The sequence below is a fragment of the Callorhinchus milii genome, unplaced genomic scaffold (genome assembly GCF_018977255.1).
Source record: "Callorhinchus milii isolate IMCB2004 unplaced genomic scaffold, IMCB_Cmil_1.0 Scaffold5, whole genome shotgun sequence".
NCBI classification, from domain to species: domain Eukaryota; kingdom Metazoa; phylum Chordata; class Chondrichthyes; order Chimaeriformes; family Callorhinchidae; genus Callorhinchus; species Callorhinchus milii.
Window position 1 is genome coordinate 47,450,348 of NW_024704746.1, and position 26,605 is coordinate 47,476,952.

The window sequence follows — 26,605 nt, forward strand, 5'->3', positions numbered from 1 at the left end:
CCAAGGCACAATTAGCTTCCATGTTTTACTTCATAACAACAGAAACTATACATCAAAGCCACTCATAGTGTGCAGTTCCATTACATGTTTTGACATTATAAGATACTACATCAAATGCAAGTATTATTATTACTGACACAAATTACCATATTTACCTATGTACCAAGTCACTGAACTACAAACTCATGGTGTGAAGCATGATGAGATGTTTTGACACAAGATACTGTATCAAAAGCAAGTCATTATGCATTATTGTAAGAAAAAATAATGAACATGAACTGTCAGTGTTTGTACTACAGATAACATCTTATGACCGACAACTACCTCTCAAGTCTTCAGTTCAAGTCACAACACTGCAATCAAAAAAAAACTCATCAATGCTGCTCTCATGCAACACAAAAGTTAAATGTTGATGTAGTTTGACAGAAAAACCCATAAAAAATACTCTAACTGTGAGATATCCCAAATGCTGAATTTAGTCCAGCACCAAAAAGGTTAATTTAACGTGACAGAAAATACATTACATTCCCTATTTCAATGTTGAAATATTGCTGCTATTCACCATGTTTCAATCAATATGCCACAGCCATCAAGGAGATAGAGTGGACTTTGAAGTTGTGCCATATCCTGCTTTTCACCATTGAAAGCTGTGTGATCAGAAGCGCTTTCATATTACAAAAGGTCCTGCTAACTGCGGGCCCTGCCTGAGTCCTGCTCTGCCTAATTAGTTTACTAGAAAGCATGCTGAACTATTCTTGACTACAGATAGCAATCCTTTGATATATGGGGATATCTTAAAAGAATCCACAGTTCCATCAGCAATTTTCTACCAAGTGATGAGTTGCACACAAATTTCACAGCATTAAACATTTTTTTAAACAAAAAGAATAACAATTCTTGTTTATGTCAATTCTTGTCACTCACCTTAATAGATCATTTTTGACAGTTGAGCTATCCAAGCTACTAAATAGACCAGAGTAAAGCAGCAGGATGCACCAATACTTATTAGAGGAAAAAATGGATATAACCACTTTACCAATCACACATTAGCGCAGAAGATGGGTGTAGAAAATTTTGCAATTCCTAGTTTAGAGAGAATGTGATCTGTTAATTGATAATTAAAAATACCTTTGAGAATTTCAACAGGTTACACCAACATCAAGCCCAGAGAAGCCAACAACAAAAAATTGCATTTATATAGCGCACTTCATGTAAGATAATATCTTGGTGTGTTTTAGTGATGAGCATTTGGGACCGGAAAGCTTATGGGACAAAGCCAAAGGCTGGCACACTGGCTGTGAGGGCTTTTCCTTTTATCAAAATATACAGATCATGATATTAAACTCCAAACAAATCATGTTACTTTTTAAGAAATGTTTGGAGGGTAACAGTCTGCTCACTTGACATATAACAGCTACCCAAATTCTACTGCAGTTTTTATTGCAGGGTTCTTGGCTGGGGAATGGAATATGATACAAATAGACCTGGATCAAACAATTGCATAATTATTTCCTCAAAAAACTTTGCTCAAACAAATGTTTTCAAAAGGCTAACAAAGAAATGTATTGCAGATTACACCACCTGATAGAGGAGCATTCGGAAGGTTAAACTGGAGATGAACTGAGCATTGCAAACAACAAGCGTGGCTTTAAAAACAAAGCGAGATGAGTGACGTTACCGGCAGACAAAGGACTACAGACCATTACAACTTGTCTAGAAGACACTTTACTCCAGTTTACTGCAGTGCATTCATATTAAAACAAAATTGTTCTGAACAATTCAGGCTTGCACACCAGGAAGCCAGGGGCAGCCAGGCTTGATTGGTAGCATTCTCACCTCTGAGTCGGAAGGTTGTCGTTTCAAATCTCACAACAGGATTATGAATTTACAGAGTAGATAGACATTCCAATACAGTGCTGGGAAAGTGCTACATCATCAGAGAGGTCATCCTTTGGATGAGATCTTAAACTGAGGTCACGATTGCCTGTTCAGATGGATACTAAAGATCCCATGGCACTATTCGAAAAGAGAAGGGACTTTCTCCTGGTATCCTATCCAACAATCTTGCAGATATAATAGTCATTCACTTGGTTGTTTGTGGAACACTGGCCAAATTGGTTGCTGCTTTCGTCCACATAGTTACTTCACACTTTACAATAAATCTCGTGAAACATTCTGACACATTTTGATGAGTGCTAAGGTGTTATAACACATGAGCTCGAAGTATTATTATAATTATAAATTACATTATATTATTGTAATAACCAGGAGGAATTAGGCTATAATCCAAGATGATGCCATATCTCTTTGATGGTGATCGTGGAAAAATAACGCTCAATAAGTATGTCATGTTTGTTCCTATCAAAATAAAAAAAGAGTAATTTCCAGAAGTACTCAGTTAACCATTGGGATGTTAATATTGCTAATTCCTGTCCCAATTTTATTTTAATACCAATGGTTCACCAGTTTCAGATTCTCACTTTTTATCAAGATAAGCTTTCTAATTCTCAAACTCTTTTTGGGCAGTGATTTGTTCTCAAATCTCATAGTTGCATTAAAGAGAATATTGCTACCAAGAAGCTGAAAGTAGTACTAGACTTATTGTATTTTCATTGGGAAACACAAATCACTGGAATGCCCACACAGTAGAGTTTAAAAGGATCCCAAATTTCACAGAAAACAGAAACTGAATTTTTTATACATAAAGAAGTGTTAGGGTATTATACAGCATGAAATAAGTATTTTTAATACAATCTGGCCCCAGCGAGTTCTGATCCCCTCCCATCATCCTACAAACACTAACCCCACCCATTACACATTCAAGCAAAGTCTTCTGATTATGATGTCTTTGTATTAGAAAAACACAGCTGTACACACTATGATGCTGTTGAGTTGTCCAAATGTCTGCCTGCCAGATGTGCCCTATAGGCCCAAACCAACTAGTCTAACCACCTGGTTCATTTCAGTGTTTGCTTGTCCCCATTAAACTGTATGTGAAAGCCAATTGAAACGCATTGTAGTCATAATGCAGGCTGCATTTTCTAATTATATTTTTCATTCTTTCCTTGCTCCAAGTATATTTATACCTCTCTCACACACCTATTTATAATAATAATACTCCTTACATTTGATATCATGCCTTTCACCTCAAAAGGATGTCCCATTCTAGGGCTCCATACCTTTACACCCTGTATACAAAAACTGTTTGCTCACTTATCCTCAAATTCCCCCTCACTCTCCATGAATTGCGGCTGAAACTGGAAGCAAGCTAAATTAGGGAGTGGACGAGGGAAAGATGAGAGAAGTTGCACTCACTAATCTGTACCAACAGCACATGAAGATGTTAAGTCTTTGGAGCGTCTTGTTGCAGATGGGCATATGAAATCGCTCCCAGAAGTTTCCATGAGCGAAGCTGTCCAAATAACAATCTCAACACAAGAATCACCAACTTTGTGTGAAAAACAATACTCAGTGATAACATCATATCAGATTTGATTAATTGAACTGCTTGGAAGAAATAAATTGATATTGTACTAAAACATATGAAGGAGCAAACAATCCTGTCTCTTGTGAATGCAAGAATATGTAAAAATTAAATGCTGTATGACACTTGTAATTATCAGGCTTAATGAAAATTTGAATCAAATGATTTTAATGTATTTTCTAAAACATTTCCTAAAGCTGATACAAGGATTGAGTTGTCGTCAATGCAACATTCTCAGCAGACGTGGCATGATGACATGACACAATGTCATACAAGTTGTTGTCCTAATCTGACTTCCTTAACATGGCATATTTAGTAATATAGAAAGACAGGAATTCTCCAATGTTTATCTCAACACTTTGAGAAACTGCAATCGTCAGCAATTGTTATTGTCAGCAGTAATATAGTATGACAATAGTATAGAAATAATATACGTTGGACTGGAACTGGAATAAATGTTTAGACATCTAAAACAAGCACGTGGCTTGAAACTGGGCCCAGTGGCAATTTGCACAAAAGTAGCTGAAAAATATGCATATTCAATCTCACAATGTATACTTTGTATTCTTAATGGAAGATTTCTGCTACAAATTTACCTGGAGATGATACTGACTAGTAGTTAAAGAGAACACAACAATGGTGCTTTTCTAGAAATCTCAAAAAAATCTGCAAAATGGGAAAAGACTATTTTGATAAACAACATTACAATTTTATTTTTATATACCCCTTTCGTGTCCAGATATCCCAGGCACTTAAAGGTCCTAGCTTGGTACCCAGGTTGGAAGTGGGCGTTGAGGGAAGTGGGGAGAGGAAAGACGACCAAAAGCGTGGTCAAAGAGGTAGGTCTTGAGGATGGGATGGAGTTCCGGATAGGCTGATGGTGGGGCAGATAGGGTGAGGAACATGAAGCAGGCCAGTGCCCACTGAGTGAAGGAAACAGCTGGGTTACTGTAGAACAATTCTCAATGCCAAACAAGACTAAAATGTTAGTGTGCAGGGACAACATTTTCAAAAATATCCACGTGGCCGTTTAGGAGAAACAAAAGTGGATTTAAGCCAAACAACACTTATAATTGACAACCACTGAAGATAATTTAACCAACTCAGTGTATTGTATTCACCTATAAATACAGTCACAACACTTCACATTAAAATTCTTTGAAGCACTTTGAAACTTCTCATGATAAGGTAAGGTGCTACATCAAATGCAATAATTATTATTATATTAAAGAGAAAAGATTGCAGAAGATTGAAAGCCAAATGGCAAATTCAGTTTTGGGTAGAGATAGTTATTTTATATTTTCATAACTTCTTATTTTGGACTCAACAAGTTACGGTTAAACAAAACGGGCAGTGTAAATATGATCTGCCCTGACACCTTAGCCAGTCCTATTGTTGAAATCGGTATTAGGAATGCAAGAATGTTTGTTAGTTACCTGCCTTTGGGGAACCGCATAGGCATAGGTCAAACCTGAAGTATGTTACAGGAATGTTCTGTTCTACTGTAGGACCACCGTCAAATATGCCAAGCATCTCAAGTCAAGATACAAATAAACATTTTACATGGAACAATGTCTCAAGTCCACCAATCCAGACATAAAAAAAACTTCAGCTGCGTACGTTTGATTATGGCTGCAGCAGCGATCTCAGAAACCAAGGATTGTCAGCAATTTTCAACTTGTAAGCCATAAATTCCCATTTACAAAAACAGACGGGGTGATGTTGAGCATCAAAGGACGTTAGCAGAAAATTGAGTCTGGTGGAATCTTTAAAGGTTTTTTTGGCAAGACATGAAAGTGCAGTTCACAGTGTCAAAACTTCCAGATGAAAATGGCACTTTTAAAACTATCCCATTTCTTTTGAAATTAAACTACAAATGAACAGATGAACAATCTCACAAGTTATTGGTCCAAAGTAAGCTCCATTTGCACTGCAGTGGAAGGATTAAAGGTGTCAAAATCAACTGGATAGGTCCACAAAATAGCACCTCTGCCTTATAGCCACCCTCGTCCTAACTTGTTAGCAGAAGCTGCTCAGTAACTTGTGCATTTAATCAGTGAAACAGGTACACCAAGTATACCTACACACCAGCAAAATTCTTACATTTTCATTGAAAAACAGAAAGGTAAATTTAAACACAATCTCTGGTTGATACCTCACAGTTCAAAGAGATATGCTTCAAAGATGTATTTTTGATTGTTAATTGATCCCAGCAACCCTACTGCATTAGATACTTACAAACTCCCCCAAATAAAATTGGTTATTCATAGCTATTTATGGGACTTTGCTGCATGGAAATGGATGCCTATTTGTCTACAAATACAATTACTCCTGTACTATTCAAAGTAACATTCACAGTAACTCCTATAAAGTGCTTTGAGACACTCCCAAAATGAAAGCCATTATATCAATTACAAGTATGATTAGTTTATTATTATACTAAGCTCTGCAAAGGATTTTTTAAAAATATCTAATGCAGCAGTGTGAAACATTCCGATACTGTGGGGCTTCATTCAAAGCCAACATTTGTTGGACTATAATTTTTAAATAAAAAACTAAAATGTTATTTAAAAAAGTATAATCACTAATTAGAACAGGAATTGAAGCCTTGCCTCCTTTTAAAGGCCATTAAGTTCACAACCCTTAATCTGTGTTCAATAGTAAATAGAAAAATTATTCCAATGTTAAACATTATCAAAATGCACATTGGACCAGGATTCATGTAACAAGGCAGGTGCTTCTCATATGAAGATTTTGCTGTTGAAGCACTACAATTGTCACAATATTTTGGCGACCAGCATCAGCATCTACCAATGAAGAACAGCAAAAGATCTCTGATAACTTGTCTAGTGTTTGGTTGCAGTCTGAAGCACTAATATTCAAATATTCTACCAAATACATGCAAGTAATGTTTTTCAATGAATTCTGGAAAGAGGAGCATTCCGTTGAAGTACACTTTGCGGTAAAGCAGATTATTTACTTAAGAGGGATTAACCGTGCCTTTCCCCATATACAGGAACTCCCTATAAAGTGGATGAAACAGTGATATTGCACACGTGTGGAACGACACTTCAAAATTAATTTTTATTTCTAATATGGCCAAAAGCCAATGCCTAGTGGTATTTATATTAGGACTCTGAAACCACCACAAAATCTTTTTTGCACGTATAAAGTTTCATTTTTCTCCCCCAGTTGTGAACCAGAAAATTTAATTAGTGAAAGAAGTCCTTCACCTCAAACACTTTGTTCCCATTTCCTTTTAGAATGTCCAATATTTGAAAGTTTAAAAGGCTATTTAGGTGCATGTGTCAGTCGCTGTAAACATAAGTGGGAGTGAGATACTGCAATGTAAAAGGGCTTTACCGTGTTCCACAACAATAACATTTCTAACTCTTAACATGACAACTCTTTCCAGAATATTCCAATCAATAATTCCTCTTCCTAAAAGTTTCTAATTGGTTCAGAACATAGTTGATAACAGATGCTCCTCACTGCAACAAAGTATATTTCTTTTCCTGACAACTTTCTTCCTCCCTTTCCTGAAGGTGGTGACAGATGCTGGGATATAGTTCTATGGATGACAAGAACCCTCCATTAACTTGCCCAAGTGTCATTCTTCCTCTGTGAGTCACATCAGTGAGTTTTGGTAGGATTTGAGCCCTAAGGGACACCATTGCTAAACCTGATCCTTTGATGGCCTGATATACATTCACGTGCACTTTCTATCAGAGTCACTAATTCGTGAAAAGGGACTGTTACAATGTCCAATTATTAATCCTTCCCCCAACTACTGCATCTTGGCGATAATCAACTAACTCAGCAAAAAAATGAGATTAATCCTAGTATCTTAATGCTTGATATAGTTTTAGAGCACACAATGTAGTACATTTATTTCATGAAGCATGAATGAATTCAGAAATGTCTAGTTTGAGATGCGATTTGTTATCGCATTATTTGTGGCAGGATCTCTTGCACTGAGCTGACAATCCCTTACATAGGGATGAAGCATATTACAATTTCCTAAAGTGAGACCACAAGTGAGATATCAATTCTAGTGCTCTTTTTGATTACATAGAAACAAAATACATGGCATATTTGTCATATATGGCAGTAAACTAGTTTCTTCCATGTTGAATGCCATATGTCATAAATATGCAGGGATAGGCAGGGTAAGTTGTCGAGTCAGGCCCACAGATCAATTTAGTTGTGGAGTTTGCAATTTGATTAATTTATTCCATGTCATCGAAGGTATTTTCAACTCGATCCAGCATATTTCCCTGTCAGGTATATATTAGCCTTTTGCTTTTGATTGGAGAAACCACTGTAGAAACCACGATGAGGCAGCTGACCCATGGAGCACTCCAAACATCTGAGTTACAAATATGTGCCCGGTTAAACAAAATGGCAATTAAACGTATTCTTCCTTTTCACAAATGAACTTTCAAGGCCTTTGAAAGGGAAAATGAGTCAGTATGGGATAATTAATGGGACAGCAACTGGCCAAAGGTCTGCTCAAATCAGTGAGGATGCAATGCACTGGATCTGGAATTTACAGCTCCAGTACAAAACACAACAATCAGACCTGGTTTACTCTTATCAGTAATTATGTGCCACAGAATGAATGAATATTTATACACTGGTATACTTTGCAGGATTATGTGGAGCAGCCGGTGTTTGTTTTAGGCACAACTCAACTTTCACTTTGAGTGGCATTTCGCAACACTAATAACTTTAGTAGCTTCAAGATGTTGTATTATGTAATACAACAATGCAATGAATACAATAAGAAATCCACAAATTTCAAATGAGTCTTTCACTCTGATTATTTAGAGTAAAATAGCAATCACGGTTACTGAAGATTCAAGCCATAAAGAAAGTCTAGGTGAAATGTACTCTTCATGAAACAATTCTCACATCATAAACAAGTCCTCAAGCATAGGCCTGCAATGAAAATGCATTTGGGGGAACAATCTTTCCTCTGAGTCTGAAGGTTGTGGTTTCAAGCCCCACATCAGGACCTGAAACTCATGCAGTTTATGCTGATACTTCAATGGAGTTACTGAGGGTGTGTTGAATGGTTGAAGGTGCCATGCTTCAGATGCAACAAAAACTTAAATCCTATATGCTCTTTCAAGTGGACATTAAAGATCCCATGGCACTATTCAAAAAGAGTAGGGAGTTTCTGGCCAACCATGCCCCAATTAAAACTAATCTTTCATTTTGGGGTTTTAAGTGGGACACTGTTGTGTGCCAAATTGGCTACCGTTCGCCTAGAAAATACACAGTCACTACACTTTACACTTTATCCTGTGAAGCATGTTGAGACAACCTCTTGAAATGAAAGGTAATTTATCAAATGTAAGAATTTTTAATATTACTAGTATATCTATAGTCACACAATCAAGCTTTAAAGTAAGCCAAATATTCAAGAAAATAGAAAATAATATAATAATACTTACATTTGATATTGTGCCTTTCACATTGTGAGGACACAGGTGCACACAGGATATATTGTAAAGTGAGTGACTGGGTATTTTGTGGGCTAATGCATGCTGGTCAAAAGTAAAGCATATTTCAGATTATCAAAATGTTTGGAGGTTATTGGAGGGGACAAATCGAGATTCAAATGGGGACCCATTTTTGGAGTTCTTTTCTTAGCCATATAAACTCTGACTTAATCTGCTTCAACCTTAAGTCTGAATTAGGTTGCCTTGAAAATGAAGATTCTGTTCATACATGATGACAGAAAACAGATCAAATTTCTGGCACTACAATGATCAAAGGACAAGTATATTTATATTTACACATGCACACCGTGAGGCTCATACATCACAATGATGTGACATAACTGCCCCCAGCAACAACAGTTTTAAATTACAAGCCCAAGCACTGCAAGTATGTTAGGTTTTTGTGACAGTCTGAGCTCAACCAAACCATCCCCAAAGCAGTCACACAGCAGAATCAGATAATATTTACACTCAAAATCAAAGCTCTACGACCACAGGGTGAAGCAGAATACAGCTGACGTTTTAAATTATAAAGTTCCACTTCAGGAATATGCGTGCAGAGCTATCATTCCTCTGGATGGCCACAGTTCGAAAGTACTCTAACTAAAGCACATACTTGAGGCATGTTTGGGAATATATGTGGAACGTTCAGTATGTGAATCCGGATCAGTTGGGAACCTTCAGAAATTTTAACCAAACTCAGAGTAGGTAATTTAAGTTTGCTCTGAAAGCCACCATTTGTTCCTCCGCATCTTTCTTTTTTTAAATGGGGAAACAGACCACCACACAGGATGAAGAGTTCCTAACTTTTCTGTTCATACTCAGTGGGTAAGTTCAACACAACATGTGGCACTGAGCCACGCGAGGTCCGGGTTCAATCCTTCATCTCTGCTGAGTTAGCTCATTTCAGCTATGGCAGTACTAGACATACTGCACTTGGCCAGGGAACTTACCCAGTACGTAGAAAATCAAGCCAGGGTTCCTGCTGTTGATCACTTTCTACAAACCCCTGCATATGTGTGGTTGCCAAGCAAGGCCAAAGGGTCGGACATGACTGTGAGGGTTTCCATAGTTGAGCAGCCCACTGAAATGCAATCTCAAGGCTCACACAAGGTGGCCACAATTGGGTGAGGTGCTGGAATGCTGCCACTACCATCTGTGAAACCGCACCCCAGCATGAGTTGCTGCCTTCGAGAGAGGAGGCAAGACCGGAGCAGAAAAATATGAGTATTATTACGTCACACACACACACCCCAACACATAAATACACACACACACAAACACATATACACACTCACACACACACACACAAAGGATCATTCACTATTCATTTGAAGACAGGGCACTTACGTAACAGTTTCTACTTTGTGGTTGGATTTTAACTTAGCAAAATCAAAAAGTCCCTCAGTATAAATCTGAGGCAAGTTACAGGAACCAAGTAAAAATGAAATGTACAAGGACATTAAAATCAAGCAGAGGTTTTTCGTTTCTGAATTTTAGCAGAATAAACACACACCACTTTCGAAACTAGAAATTTGGTTGAGCAGAAAATATTAATTTTATGTAAACATTCTTTTCTTTTTGACAGTGCTTCAATAACTGTCTCTGTACTCAACAAAAACGATACAGTCTTTTTAAAAATCAGGATGGCCTGACTACTATAATCAGCCGTAATTATGTACTGAAATCCGCCTGTCTAGTGTTCCTGTGCAAATACAGGGGGGAAAAAAGAAGGATTGTGCCTCAGCTTATAAAATGGTCTTTGATATTAAAAATGAAAACTTCTTTAAAACACTGTAAGCATTTTATTGGGACTGGCGGATCGTACTTCGAATTCGCATTTGTGGTATTTTCAAGAGCTTTCGATTCATGCTTGCTTCATTCAATCAATAATACAGGCACTGTAGTCTGCTATCAGGATTTGCAGATCTGATTTTATGCCAATTAATTGATGCAGGAAAAAGAGAACTATTTTTTATTCCAAAAGCAGAAAATTGGTACAATCTGCTCTGTAAAAGCTCAGTGAAGTTATTTCAATTGGCATTTTGTGCAGCTTTATTTTTGAGGAGTGAAAATAGCTTTTACAATTTTTACTGCCTCATTCCCATTCCATGAAATGCACTCCCTATAAAATCTGTCCAATATCAGTGTTTAGATATTCCAGTTCAGAAAAGAAACTGCCGTCTTCAAGAGCCAAATAGGTTAATGCCCAATTTGAATAAGGATTCCACTGCTAATATTGTTAAACAGCCAGGAATCTGTTTGATAAAATAAAACTTAAAGATAAGAAAACACTTTGTTTATCTCGTTTCTCACCACCTGCGGCAAAAAGTTAATTTCCAGAATGTACCAATTTCTTGAGTTAAATGCATCGTAAACTAATTAAAAATGCAGTTTTATCATGTTATGGTTGGAAATGAATAACTTGATCAACACTGTCGGTGCATTTTGCAATCATTTTATATATATTATATACACATTTTTCAAATCAAAACATTGCACTGACAATATAACATTGTTAAAATTGTCCTTCTGATTAAATATTTCCTTTTTGAATCCTTCAGTTAGTACAGAATTGGTTTGCTCTTGCTTAAAAATTAAACATTCAACAGAATGTTAGGTTATGAACAAACTCAACATATGTTTACAGCATTTTAAAGTTGGCAGTAGTAGTGATGCTATATTTCCCATAAGTATGTTACTCCCTCAGTGACATGAGAGGAAATACAGTTATGTTAAAGATAGATTTCTCCTCAACGTGAAGACAATTTCAGGTATTTGCAAGATCATTGAAACTTAACAGTGGCTTATTCTTAAAGTGGTCAGATTGTTTATTTGGGAGGGGGAAGAAGAGAAGGGGGAAAACAAAGCATGTTTAGCAATATCAGTCATATTTTGCATTTAAGGAAATAAATTACCTATACATAAACCAATTGGAGATGAGATAAAGAGCAGTGTAATTTGTTGGTAGTACCAACTTGTTGTGTCACAAATTGTGTGCCTACATTTCACCTCAGCCTGCCTTTCAGGAAAAAAACAAAGGACTATCATCAGATTCATTACGAAGCTGACTTAATACAGGTCTGGGAAAAGGTCAATGCGCCTGCTTGCAAAACCAGGGAATGGTGTACAGCCCAGAGGCAGGGAACTGGGAAGGGGAAACGAAAGAAAACAAACTTAAAAATGGAGTAGAAATAAGAAAGGCTGAATGATTGTCAAAAGTAGCAAAAGGGCACTTCTTAGAGTTGTTTATTTAAACGTGTAACAAAATATCTCATTTACAATCATTAACTTTGACAAAGTGTTACAGCATTCCAAGAAATTAATTTGGCATTAAACTTAAGGCTGCCCTGAAAAGCACATTTCTGTTTTTAAAAGAATAGAAATTGTCACTGAAACACAAGTGAAAACCTTTCCAGGTGATTGTGTGGGAAAATGCACGACCACTATGAGATTAAGCGATACAGACCAGCAAGGGTTACGTTTGAAAACAGAGAATCACAACTCAGAAAAAGTCAGCACCTTCAGAAGTATAGGAGAAAAAAATAGCAAAGTAAAGTTAATCCATGTTATTCACTGAAAGCAACAAAGTCAGAGTTGCAGGCAAACTGTATAAGTCGTATAAAATCTGATTTAATCGATAATAAACACTGCGTATGCAGCCTGTAATTGCGCATGCAGTACTGCAGTCACTGCAGTAGCATGTGAGCACGAGGTGATGGGTATAGATTACATTTCCTTCAATTCAATGCATCTTGACCTGTTGGCACATTCGCACTTATCGGCAAGTGTTGGATTTGCATCAAATTGCGGGAATTAACAACAACAACAAGATTCCATTTATAAAGCGCCTTTCACGTCAGGAGGACGTCCCAAGGCGCTGCACAGTTGGGTCATGACCCGAGCAGGGGGGAAATGGTCAGGGTGAGGGGAGGGGGGGGGAGCGAGGAGGGGGGAAATGGTCAGGGTGAGGGGAGGGAAGGGAGGGAGCGAGGAGGGGGGAAATGGTCAGGGTGAGGGGAGGGAAGGGAGGGAGCGAGGAGGGGGGAAATGGTCAGGGTGAGGGGAGGGAAGGGAGGGAGCGAGGAGGGGGAAGAGAGTCGAGAGGGGAGCTGAAAGCTCAGGAATTAAGTTCCTCTACATGAGGGTCTTCAGTTTAACATCTCATTCAAACAACCTCAGACATCGCAGTGCTTTTTTGGGGTCAGCCGGCTGTCTGATACATACGGAAATCCATCACCATGCTTAAGATTATCCAAACCAAGCTGAGAGTTCCATGCATCCCACCTACACGTGAGAATCCGAGAGAAAGATTGTTGGAATGGAATGCGCACTCTCTCTCTGGTGGGACGCTCACTGCTTATGTAATTCCGGAAAGTATTAAGCTCAGGTTGGCAAGAGTCAAGGCTTGGGTTCCCTAGAGTGTCCATTGGGGTACTGCTGGAGTCAAACCAACTAGAACTGCACAGTTTGCCACTGATATTGCTGTCCGGTCAACTTTCCCGCTGATTGTCCAGCTAGGACCACCCTACCCGTTAGAGCTTTGACTTGCAGGATTAACAGGAGCCGAGTGGAATGACTAGGATCTTGGAGCTGGAATACATATTCCGGACAAAATCCAGGATACGGCCATCAGCTGAGTTCCGCTGACACCAGTTGTCCAGGGTCTGTAATAATGCAGTAAAACTTGGATGCTGAACAGTGCAGATATCAACATATTGAAAGCTTCATTACAGGTAAAAGCTTTGAAGTGTATATTTATTGGCACCTGATTCTGAATGGGTAAATTGTATGCAGGTTTTATTCTGAAGCAGAAGCATTCCTACTTCTCAAGGATCATGTTTTATGCCAGAATAGAAAGTTTGACTGGGTTTAGTTCTGAATATTTCAAACTAAATTCTGAACCATCCAAACAATGGGATTTTGTACAATCCATATGAAATCATACCTTTTCTTTTCTGCACCATGATTCTTTCCAACCCATTGTCACTGATTTCAATAGCTACTATCATGGCCTAATTTGTCTCTTGACTTAATGATTTATCACCTGGAGACAACAGTCTATCAAAAATAATGAAGAAAAAAACAGGGCATCAAGCAACCACTTAACAAGGCTAATAAATATGAAACGATCACAATCATCTACCTTCTATGCTAATAAAACGATAATGTCTGTATGTGTATCAGCCAAAATACTCAATAACCGATTGATCTAGAGACATGATTTGTACCTCATCGGAAAGGTTTTGTTCTGGGAGTGTCATGGACATATTTGTTTTCAGGGATCTCCTACCATTGATGAGCTATGACTTAAACAAGCTCATCATGCGGTTTTGTGTTTGGTGCTGCAGTTACACCTGGTAGCTGCACCGACTCACAGTGGCGCTGGGGCATGTACGTCACAGAGCACGTACGCAAGCACTCAGACGAAGTCAGGCGGTGGTGAGGTAGAAGTTGCCTCGAACGGCGTTACCATTCAGCTGCTTTTCCTGCTGCTCCTGGGCGGTCCCGGGTTGGGCGGCGCCACGTCGGAGTTGGGATGGTGGTGGGTGATGGTTGGCTCGGTAAGGCTGCGGGGTTTCCATTGGGGCCTCACCTGGGGCTGGGATTTAGCCCCTCCCTCTCCCCTTATTTATACAATTTTTTTAACAATCTATCTTACTAATAAAGACGAAATGTCTGTCTGTCAGTCTGTCAACATTCTATATTGGACCTTTGGTTGCAAGAGAAGCTGCAACGGGAACAGCAATAAGTCAATAAGTGCTTTGTGACAAGATATTAAATGTTAGTGTTCCTGGGGTCAGAAAAAAAACATTGGACAAGAGCATATAATTCTTCAGCTCTCAGTAATTCCACATTCTGTTAAATTCAAAGTTTGAAGAAGCAATTAGTTAAAAGACTAAACAACAGCAACAACAAAATTACATTTATATAGTGCCTTTCATGTCGGGTGAACATCCCAAGGCACTGGACAGTCAGTGTTTCGTATCCAAGCTGGGGTTCGGGATCGGGGAGGGAGGGGGCGAAGCAGGGTGATCGAAAGCACGGTTGAAGAAGAGGGTCTTGAGATGGGTCTTGATGGAGGCGGCGAGGTAAAGGGACTGCGGGATGGAGTTCCAGTGGGTGGGGGCAGCGTGGTAGAAGGTCTGCCCGCCAATGGTGGAGTGAGCAAGGTGGGGACGTGAAGTAGGCTGGAGCCCGCTGAGCGGAGTGAGCGGGCAGGTTGGTAGGGGATTAGGAGGTTGCAGGGGTAACAAGGCCATTGAGGGCTTTGAAGGTGAGAACCAGGATCTTGAACTGTATCTTCTGTGTGATGGGAAACCAGTGGAGTCAGGCGAGGATGGGGGTGACAGGGTCACGGAGCCCAGTGTGGGAGAGGACACGGCTGCAGAATTCTGGATGAACAGGCTGTGGAGGGAGGAATTGGGGAGGCCGACAAGCAAGCAGTTTGCATAGTCAAGCCTCAATGCTTGTATGGGGATTTCGGCAGCCTGTGGTGTAAGTTAGTGGTGGAGTTGGCCGACGTTGCGGAGGTGAGGGAAGGCAGAGTGGGTTACGGTTTGGATGTCGGTAGAAAGGACAGTTGAAGGTTTATGTCTGTCTGTTTGTTAAGCTGGACGGTAAGGATCCCATGGCGCTATTCGGAGCTTCTTCCGGAGTCTCAGACAATAATCTCCCAGATAAAATTGGTAATTCATTTCATGGTTGTTTGTGGGACATTGGTGTGCAAAAACTGACTTGCACATCTGCCCACAAGATATAGAGTTGCTAAATTTTGCAGTATATCCTGTGAAGTACTTTGAGACATTCTCCTGTCATGAAAGTCACTATATCAAATGCAAGGAAAATTATTTATATAAGCTTCAGAATTATCAACCCAATACTGAACTGTACAGTTCTAAGCTCTGTGGTATTAGAATTGATGCACTCCTTGGTGAATTTGTGTTCCTCTGCTATTCATTCAACTTTCTTGTTTAGCAAATTAACACTTTAAAGGGAATTTCTCAGCAATCACCTTCAAAAATTGGTCACTCATCTTATGACTGTTTGGGATATTGCTGTGCACAACCTGGCTGCTGCATTTGCCCACAATATACACACAATCACACCACTTTACAGTATATCCTATGAAGCGCTTTGAGACAACTTGTTAAGGTGCTAATGTATATCAAATGCAAGGATTATTATTATTTAATCGAATGACAGCACCTTAAACCTCTAGCGACATTGTTGCAATGGATTTAATTGCATTAATATATTTGCTGATTTAAACATGAAGTGAAAGATATTCTCAATACCCATCCTTCCACTCCCTCTGTGAGTGAGGATGTTCAATCACAAAATAACACTCAATCAACAAATGAACACCCAAGTTATTAAGATACACAGATTCAAAGGTCAACCAGTTGCAGTACTCCATAAGCTGAATACAGCAAAGAAACTCAAGATTTGAGAATATAGCTCTTCCTGCCCAGTTTTGCAAAATAATAATGTTAACTGAACTCATAGTCCATCTGTGACCCAGAGCTGCCAAAACAAACCTGACTCTTCAATTAATAGAAATCTGAACAACACTCAAATATACCCCTGCGAACTTGGTATTGAGAGAGGAGGAAATAATTCAAAAAGCACAGAAATACAAATACTGTAAGAGGCAACAGTTTAATGACAAATGTATTCTCAACATTTTTCACTTTTCAAATGCACAGAAATGTGCAAAAACAACCTTTTCTGCATTATTAGGGTAAAAAATATTGAACCTAGAATTTATTTCAAAGCCCTTTTTTTCAATTTGATGCAATGTTTTGAGCTGTTAGAAACTTCAACAAAGTATCTGCTGGATTTAAAAAACAGGCAAATCTCAAGTATTTCCCTGTGATTGTTTTGAGACAGAGAATTTGGGGGATGGATTTTGCTGGAGGTACAGATGTTTCGTCCATAGAACTTTTCTGGACTATAATAATAAAATAATATAATAATCCTTTCTTGTCACATCTTCTAGACGTCTCAAAGCTCTTCAAAGAATTTACTCTAAAGTACACAGTGTCCCACAAACAGTCGTGGATTGAATTAACCAATTTTATTATTTCTTTTTGTTTGTTTTTCTTGGGGGATTATTATCAGGAGTGTGGAGTAAGGAAACATGCCTAAGGTTTCGCCCTGCCGGGAATCAAACCGAGGTCTCTCACTTGCGAGGCGAGTGCTCTAGCCACTGAGCTACAGGACTAAGCATACAACTATATGGATGCAACTCATCAAGAGCTCAAGGATTGTGTGGGATTTTAAAACCTAAACTCTCTCTTTAACCAACATCTTCTGAGAACTTAGAAAGAATTGACAATAATAATAATAGAGCAAATGAGACAAAATAAGACTTTTTTGAAACTGAAAAAGACAGTTGAGATTGGGGAAGAGAGAGTTTGTGTATGAGGGTATGGTTTAAATGTCACTGATCCCACTTTGCTGTGCATGGCACTAATAACTATCTGAAAGTCATAACAACTAAAATTTGAGTAACACTTTCTGAGATTCTACCACTTCCATCTTCACCCGCCTCCATAAGATGGAAACATCCCCTAGCAGATCGAGTTCAAGATCCTCGTCTTAACCTGTAAATCCGTCCATGGCCTTGACCTACCATACATCTGCGCCCTACTCAAACTGTACCGATCGGCAGCTCCCTTCACTCAGGAGGAACCAGCCTGCTTCATGTTCTCCGCCTTATTCCGTCCATCCATCACCGGTCGGGCTTTCAGCCTATCTACCCCCACACTCTGGAACTCCATCCCAAACTCCCTCACACTTGCCCCCTATCCCACCTCCTTCAATGTCTTTCTCAAGACCTTACTCCTGGCCTGCGCCTTCAGTCATCTCATTCCACTGCCTCCCCCCCAATAGCTCCCATCCCCAGCTCGGGTGCCAAACCTTGGGCAAGTTTCCTTACTCCACACGCTTAATAATAATCCCTCCAAAACAAAACAATAATAAATTGGTTATTTTCAATCTACGACTGTTTGTGGGACACTGCTGTGCGCAAATGGCTGCCACGTTTCGCGCACACATATACGGTCAATTCACTCTACAGTCTATTCTGTGAAGCGCTCTGAGATGCCGAGAAGACGTGAAAAGCGCAATATCAAATCAAGGATTATTATTATTATATAAACCAGGACTGTCAAGACCCTCCCGACATCCTACTACTGTGAAAGGTGCTGTATATGTATTTTTATTGTATTATAGAAACATTTTGAAGAGCTTTACTGATTAATTAGGAATTGGAATTGAAGCAAATGTTATGAAGGCAAAAAGTTAGTTAATTTGCACCAACAATGCCCGATAAACTCAATGAGTAACCAATGAAATTGAATTTTTGTGGTGAACTTCGATGTGGAGAGAATAACAACAACAACAAAATTACATTTATAGAGCGTCTTTCGCATCAGGAAGATGTCCCAAGGCGCTGGACAGGCAGGGGTCAGGATCTGAGCATGAGGGAGGGGTGGGGTAGGGGTGAGGGAAGGCAGAGAGGTGAAAGGGCGACTGAAGGCACGATCGAAGAGGAGGGTCTTTGAGACCGGTCTTGAAGGAGGCAAGGGAGGAAGCAAGATGAAGGGACTGTGGGATGGAGTTCCAGAGTGTGGGGGCAGAAAAGCTGAAAGCCCAGCCACCGATGGTAGGGCGGGTCGGCGGGAGACATGGAGCAGACCGGAGCCCGCTGAACGGAGGGAGTGGGCAGGTTGGTAGGGAGTCAGCAGGTCAGAGAGGTAGAAGGCGGCAAAGCCACGGATGGTCTTGAAAGTGAGGACGAAGATCTTGAATTCGATCCTCTGAAGGATGGAGAGCCAGTGGAGTTGGGCGAGGGTGGGAGTCATGGGGTCGCGGAGCCTGGTAGACGAGCTGCAGAGTTTTGGATGATCTGTAGCTTGTGAAGGGAAGAGTTGGGAAGGCCAATGAGAAGGAAGTTTCCGTAATCGAGCATTGATGTGACGAATGCGGGGGCGAGGGTTTCAGCAGCCTGAGGGGTGAGTGGCGGAGTCTGGCAATGTTGCGGAGATGGTGGTAGGCAATGCCGGTCATGGCGCGGATGTGGGGGAGAAAGGACAGTTCAGGGTCAAATAAGATACCCCGGTTCCTGACTGGCTTAGTGAGGTTGAGTGTGCAGCCGTGGAGACTGATGCTGCCAGCATCTGAGGTGCGGAGGCGCTTGCGTGAGCCAATCAGGAGGGCCTCAGTCTTGCTGACGTTCAGTTGGAGAAAGTTGTCCCTCGTCCAGGACTTGATGTTGGACAGGCAGTTGGTCAGGACACCAGTAGTCCTGGAGTTGAGGGTGGAGGCAGAGAGGTAGAGTTGGGTGTCATCCGCATACATGTGGAAATTTACCCCATGTCTGCGGATGATGTCACCAACGGGGGAGTATATAGAGAGTGAAGAGGAGGGGACCAAGAACAGAGCCCTGAGGAACGCCGCATGAGATTGTACGGGGGCTGGAGGAGAAGCCATTTGCAGAGAGGAAGTGGAGGCGGTGTGAAAGATAGGACCTGAACCTCGAAGGTTGAGGTGGGAGGAGAGGCGGTGGAAGAGGATTAAGTGGTCCACAGTATCAAAGCCGGCGGAGAAGTCGAGGAGGCAGAGGGAGCCCTGGTCACATATTGTCTGGATGTCATTTGTGACCTTGACCAGAGCTGTTTCCTTGGAAACCCGATTGGAGGGGCTGATGGAGGGAGTGGGAGGAAAGAGCGAAGCTGGGAGGCGACGACTCTCTCAAGGACCTTAGACAGGAAAGGGAGGTGGGAGATGGGCTGGTAGCTGGATAGCTATAATGGGTCAAGGGAAGGTTTCTTCAAGATGGGGGTGATAGTGGCTGTTTTGAGGGGGGTAGGAACAGTTCCAGATGACAGGGCAAGGTTGATGATGTCGGCGAGTAGTAGGGCAAGGAGGTGGAGCTGGGATTTAAGGAGAGGAATGGGGATGGGGTCCAGGGAACAGGTGGTGAGCTTCATGGAGCATATGGTGGATAACCAGGATTCAGTGGATAACCAGAAGAAAAACTCCACTTCTCATGTAAATATCAGCAAGGGTCCACCGAATCACAGGAGAGAGAGGACAGAATAAATGCTGTAGGCCCTTTGAGACATCCTCTTGATATAAATGTAAATTGTGAAAGGTGCGATATAAATGTAAATTTTATTGTATTGTGAATGCATCACTAGTTTTACTGTTAAACACATTGACGGAGTTTACGTGACAACATTTGCAAAATTCCCAAGTGTTTTCATAGCTATCTCAGTTTAATATTATTTGCGAAGCAGACGTATGATTAATTCTCAGCCTATTGCCTTGGGACAACTCAGCATTTGACAAAAAACGCTGAACTTTGGTTACAATCTAATGAAGTGTTCTTAAGTAACTGAGCTAGTATTCCACTGTCTAAGAGGACAGACAGGTTTCATCATGTCCTAGCATTTGATGGATGAAAGCCACAAATGGTAAGAAATATGTTAACATCTCATTCACTGAGGCAAAAAAGTAAGACAACTGTATAATAAGTATAGTTTCATTTCTTAAAAATGGCTTCATCGAAGAATGCATTTTTTAATTTTGCACTGTTTGGTCATGGAACGTTCACACCTACAAACACACACGTCACTACATTTCACACTAGGTCCTGGAAAGTACTTTGAGGCATTCTGACATTGTGATGAGATGCTATATCAAATGTAAATATTATTATTATTGTAATGTGGAATGCAGATCAGGGCAATTAATCCTCTAATCGAGTTCTCAATCTCAGTTATGCTGGAGAAGGGGAGGTGGGACATGAAAGAGAATCTTTGCTCTCCCTGCCAATAAGGAGGAGAATATTGACCACTCTTACCGTCAGTTTAGGGCAGCATTGACAAAAGTCTGGGAAATTGGATTCCCATCTTCAAAGATAAGGATGGATCATGGCATGAGGCGATTCGAGAAAGAGGAACAGGAGAACAGCTCAAATCAGGAAGTCTTTTTTCAAATATATATTTTTGGAAATCTTTTTTGTCAACAAATCGGTGTTGAGGATATTAAATTGAACAACCAGAAGAACAACACCTAGGAATACTGTACACTATCAGCTTAATGTTATGACTGTTCCAAGACAAGTCATAATAAATTACACCTACAGAAAACTTGCAAAGCACCAAAATCTTGAATGGCAATAGAAAAGTCATTCAGTGTTCAAAGCAGAGTTGCCAAGCTTGACCTCCATCTCGTCTTGCCTCAGACAATTTTTTTCCCCCAAGTTTGTTTCCTTTACAATCTTTCTTTAGCTGACAACATATGCATAAACCCATGAAATCACCACATTTTAAAAAAAGCTAAACTTTGTGTTAGCTAACAGGAAGGTGACATCAACTTAAGAGGAGGTGTTTCTTGAAGTTAAATCAGATGTATCATCACCTTTAAAATAAATACTTTCAAAATCAGGTTTGTTGCCTCTCATCTTTCCCAATTTCTCTTTAGAACCTGTTACCTATTTAGACACCACTGTACTACCCGCACTTCCCAACATTTTGGCTTGTGCAAACTCTCCAGTTTCAGCCTCAGGTGAATTAGTGACAAATGTGCAAATGTACCACAGTAAAAGAACAGAAATCAGTTTAATCTCTCTGGACTAATGCCCACAGCAATCAAATTACCTTATGGATTTTTAAAAAATCATTCTGTAAATTAATTTCACTTCTCTACACCTCTCAAAAAGTTCATTTGGTCACAAGACGATGGTATCAACAACAACAAATGTATCAAACATAAAATATTTTAAAAAAGCATGAAAAGCCTAAAACTGTACAGGCTGCCTCAGAATAAAGTTATAAATCTTGTTCATAGGCTCAAGAGGGCAATCAAAAGGGCAAATTAAATCACGGGTTTTATAACAAGAGGCCTACAGTAGAAAAGAAAGAAGTGTCCTACAGTTGGAACAAAACTCAAAAATCGTTACCTCTTTTGCACCAAACACCGCACAATCATCATTTCAATTCTCCACAATTATGTCCGTGGAGCCCTGTAGCTCAGTGGTCAGAGCACTCGCCTTGCAAGCGAGAGTCCTGGGTTCAATCCTGGCAGGGCGAAACCTTAGGCATAGTTCCTTACTCCACACGCCTGATAATAATCCCTCAAAAAAAAACAATAATAAATTGGGTCACTTCAATCCATGACTGTTTGTGGGACACTACTGTGCGCAATTGGCTGCTGCATTTTGCCCACAAATATACAGTCGATTCACTTTACAGTCTATTCTGTGAAGTGCTTTGAGACACCTAGAAGACGTGAAAAGCACTATATCAAATGCAAGGATTATTAATTATCAATTGCAACATTCTCGGCATCACATATAAATCCTGTCAGGCTCCAGCACCTGGCTACCTCTCCAATCTTCTCATACTCTACTTCTCTGGTCGGTCACTCTGCTCAACTGAGCTAACATCGGCCTGCTGCACAAACCCTGCCCCCTCCGTGCTCCCAATGGCGATTGAGCCTTGAGTCACTTTGTCCCTAACCTCCAGCGCTTTCTACCACTATCCCTCTGCCTTGCCGCAGTTGCTAGTGTGTCAGCCTGGTAGCTCAGTTGGTAGCACCTTTTGAGATATTAAACCCAGGTCCCGTCTGCTCGCTCACATGGACATTAAAGATCCGTTGGCAATGTTTCAAAAGAGAAGGGAGTTCCTCCCATTGTTCAGGCCACCAATCTTCCAGTTAAAATTGATCATTCAATTTGTGGCTCATTGTGGAAAATTGCTGTGTACAAATAGAGTGCTTTGGTCACCAACAAATACAGCCACTACACTTCAGAGTAAAATGCTGTCAAGTGTTTGACAATCCGATAAGATTCTACATCAAGTGCAAGGATTTATTATTTATCTGAGAAGGTTAAGCAATGAGCAGATTTAAATTAATGAAGGGAAATGACAAGGTCTGGTAGAGGGATAGAAAACATGGGGATAGAAATTAAAATTAGAACTATAGCTGTTCAACGTAAGATCAGAACATATCTGTACTGTCAAAGATAACTGTAAATCCAGGATCCTCCTGAAGTTATCCTATATCAATACAAGCTATTGTTGTAAATGCTGAATCGATTGGAGTATTTCAACAGGAGATAGACCGACACCTGGGAAGTAAGAGCATTAAGGGATATGGTGAAAAGCCAGGAAAACAAAATTAAAAGATCGCCATTTTCTAGTAATAGTATATCGGGTCAATATGCTAAATAGCCTCCTCCTCCTATTCCCGTGTTCCTATAAAATGAGTTGAAAGATTGTAATGCTCAATAATGAATTATTTCTTCACCTCTCCCACAAATATTTTAATTCATGATTTTATCCATTACCCCCACCTCATGTGGAATCATACAGGTAGAATTAACTGAGGTAAATTTAAGAAACAAACAATGCACTCTAACTGGTGGAAGTAAGTTCCAAAGATTCCCTCTGGGTAAACCTGGAACTATAGGAGTAAACTGACACAGGATCATGCTTAGTGATGATGTGCCCCATAGCCAAAAGGCAAGGCTGTTCCTCCCTGTGGAGCAATACAATTCTCTTTCAGTACTCCAGCATGATTTGGTGCCTTTAGGGAACAAAAGAGCGAAGAAAAAATTGGTGCATTAAAATACTGTTCTGCACAGTGACTTTAAGCATCATGCAAATGACTGACGAGAGGAAAAAGGGAACCCCATTGTTCCCTTATTTGAATAAATGTATTTTGTGCCTGTGGCTCAACCTCATCCTTTTTTTAAAAAAAACAGACCCCACAGAGCGAATCAGAGGAAATTCTTGAGTTTGATGCACAGCTTTGTGGCTTAATGTAGAAAGCTAACAATAGGGGGGACTAAAAATGTGAAAAATGTTTTTATTCAAGTTAACTTTGAAATACAAATTCCTTTGCTGCACTTATTGTTGTCTGACACATACAATTGGGGATAATTAAGTATACCTCCTAATGCTTCACAAAAATATAGTTCCAGGAGCCCACGTTCCGCATCTATTGCCCAGGGCCCTGGAAAGGTATCAAATATTGCAGTTGGAATTTAATGCATCAACTTAATAGGTTGTCTACTTTCCAACATAAAGCTCGGAGCTCACAAATGATCTTACTCAAACACAAAACAAAGCATGAGATCGCTTCCCTTGCTAAAAGTTCCATCTTTAAGAACCACAATAATATTTGTGCTCATAAAAGGCTTTTTGAGGAAGTTCTTAAATGGCAAAATTGCACTTATGTTCATAAATATAATTTTCCAACAAAACTCAGGGTTTTGAGAGCCTTATTCATGCCTTCATCCAAGGCATGAAGGCTGGATTATTCTAATATCCGGTCATCGGATTCCCCACCTTATACAAACCACAGACCATCCAGAACTCTGTAACTAGTATCCTCTCTTGCACCAGGCTCTGTGAGCAAATCACTTTCAGGCTATCAGCTCCCCATCTACCCACATATCAAATTCAAGATTGTTATCACATAGCAGGCCTCAACTCACCCCGGCTATGACTTCTAGCAACCCTACTAACTGATGTCTTTCACTGCTCAGCGAACACTGTCCCACACCTGACCCACTGCACCAGCAGTAATGAGAATTTTTATCCTTTCTGCCTCTGTCTTTTGGAATTCCAGCCCAGAGACCCTCCACCGTCCCCAATTTTAAAACCTCCCTTAAGACCAAGTCTTTGACTGCACTTTCGATCTCAGCCTTTCTGCCCTCACCCTCTGGAACTCCATTCTGGAGCTGCTCCGCCTCATTCTCTCATTTCTTCCAAGACCTTTCTTTTTGACCGTGCCTTCAGTCATCCTCCCACCTCCACCCCCCCTTGCTCTCCACCCCTCTTGACTGAAACCCCCAGCAAACCCTTCACTGTCCAGCCTCTTGAGACGTCCTCCCGTCTTGAAAGGCACAAAATAAATACAATTTATTGTTATCTTTCTTCCTCCCAGCCCTCATCGGCTCCCCTCCGCCAGATCAGGTGCCCACTCAGCTGTGTGAAGTGCTTTAAGACATCCTCCCAACATGAAAAGCATTATTTAAATCTAAATTGTATGAACAACAACCAATGAAGATGGAATTTCCATGTATAGGTGGGATGTAAGGATCTCTCAGTTTGATTTGGATACTCTTAAGCATGGTGATGGGTTTCAGCATATATTGGCTGACTGAAAAAATATATGATAACAAAAATGTGTAAAACAACCACCTTTAGCTTTATGGTTAGATTGCAATCACGAACACATGAATCAGGGGAAAGTAAACATTTTTAAAAAATATATAAATATGTCTCAACATGCTTCCCAAACAAAGAAAATCAACAGGGATTCTCACTGACTTACTGACTCACGAGTAAGTATATTTGGGGATCTAAAATGGTGCTGGGAAGCATGGGAACAAAGGCTCCAATGTAGTCTTTTCATCTGGGCAGTGTATCACATAAGGAGAGATTTTTTTTTAGAAAAAAATGAAAGGTTATTTACATAATCATAATTCTCCCATTTCCCATACTGAAACACAAGTGCTACATAAGAGTATATTGCTATTTGACCTGTTAAATGATAAACACTCCCTGTACTTTTCTTAGCTTGCAAAAGATGACTTTGTTCATAAAATCATTAATTTGTTGCTTTCTTTGGCTCAAAGTGAAATCAGAGAATGCCAAGAACTATTACAATGAGTGTTTACTGCTGAGAAGATCAAATAGTTGAATATTCTTTGGCAACTACAATGTCACAAGAAAGACTGCTGAATTCTCATATCCTGGAAAAGCCTGCTGGCATTTCTGTATAATTAAAAGGTATCACTCGCTGTCAATGGTTTATTTTTCCCTTGCTCATGAACCTCAATTCCTGCATCTATTTTGTATCACCATACTTCATTTTTTTCCAATATGATCCTTTTCAAACTTGTTTTTCTGATGCACTGACCACTGAGCTTGTATTCACGAAAACTGTACCACCATAAAGTCCCATACAAGTACAGGAGAAAAATTCTACTATGGGCCATATCATATAACTCAGCAAATCCAGCAGCCTTGCAAATATTTCATACATTCCACTTTATAAAAATAAATGTATTTTGTATGTAGAAATGCTACTTTCATTCATTGAACAACACTTCAGAAATTGAAATGCACAATCAATTTTCAGGCTAAAAAGTTTCCTTTTCAATATAACAATGAGATTTTGCTGCATAACACCACTGTCATTTCCCATCACTCAGCAAGTAGTGTGCGGTTAAATGATGGGTTTGACTGAATGCATTGAAAATAGACTTCCAAAAGTACACAACTCATGCTCCAGCCGCACATATATTACAAGGTACTCTTCACAACTTCTCCACAAAACCTTGAAAATCAGCAATTTTACTGATTAAATAACGTTGCTAATTTTACCCACCGTTTTTCAAGGTGTTGTCTGAAATATCACCTCTGCAAGTGCAGCAAAACCTTCAGTGGCAGCTATAAAGCATCCACGCATCTCCACTTACAAGTTAGGTAACAGTATTTTGGTGACCGGATGTCATCTCAACAAAGAGGTATAGAGCATATAAAGTATAAAAGAAGCACTTACCTTAAAACATACTAATCCTTTT

The 26,605-nt window shown here is 39.9% G+C and overlaps 1 protein-coding gene across 5 annotated transcripts in view; it reads right to left on the bottom strand.

Moving 5' to 3' along the window:
- erc1b (ELKS/RAB6-interacting/CAST family member 1b) overlaps nucleotides 1-26,605 on the bottom strand; it is a 432,645-nt gene that overhangs the window by 193,524 nt on the left and 212,516 nt on the right. The window lies entirely within an intron of this gene.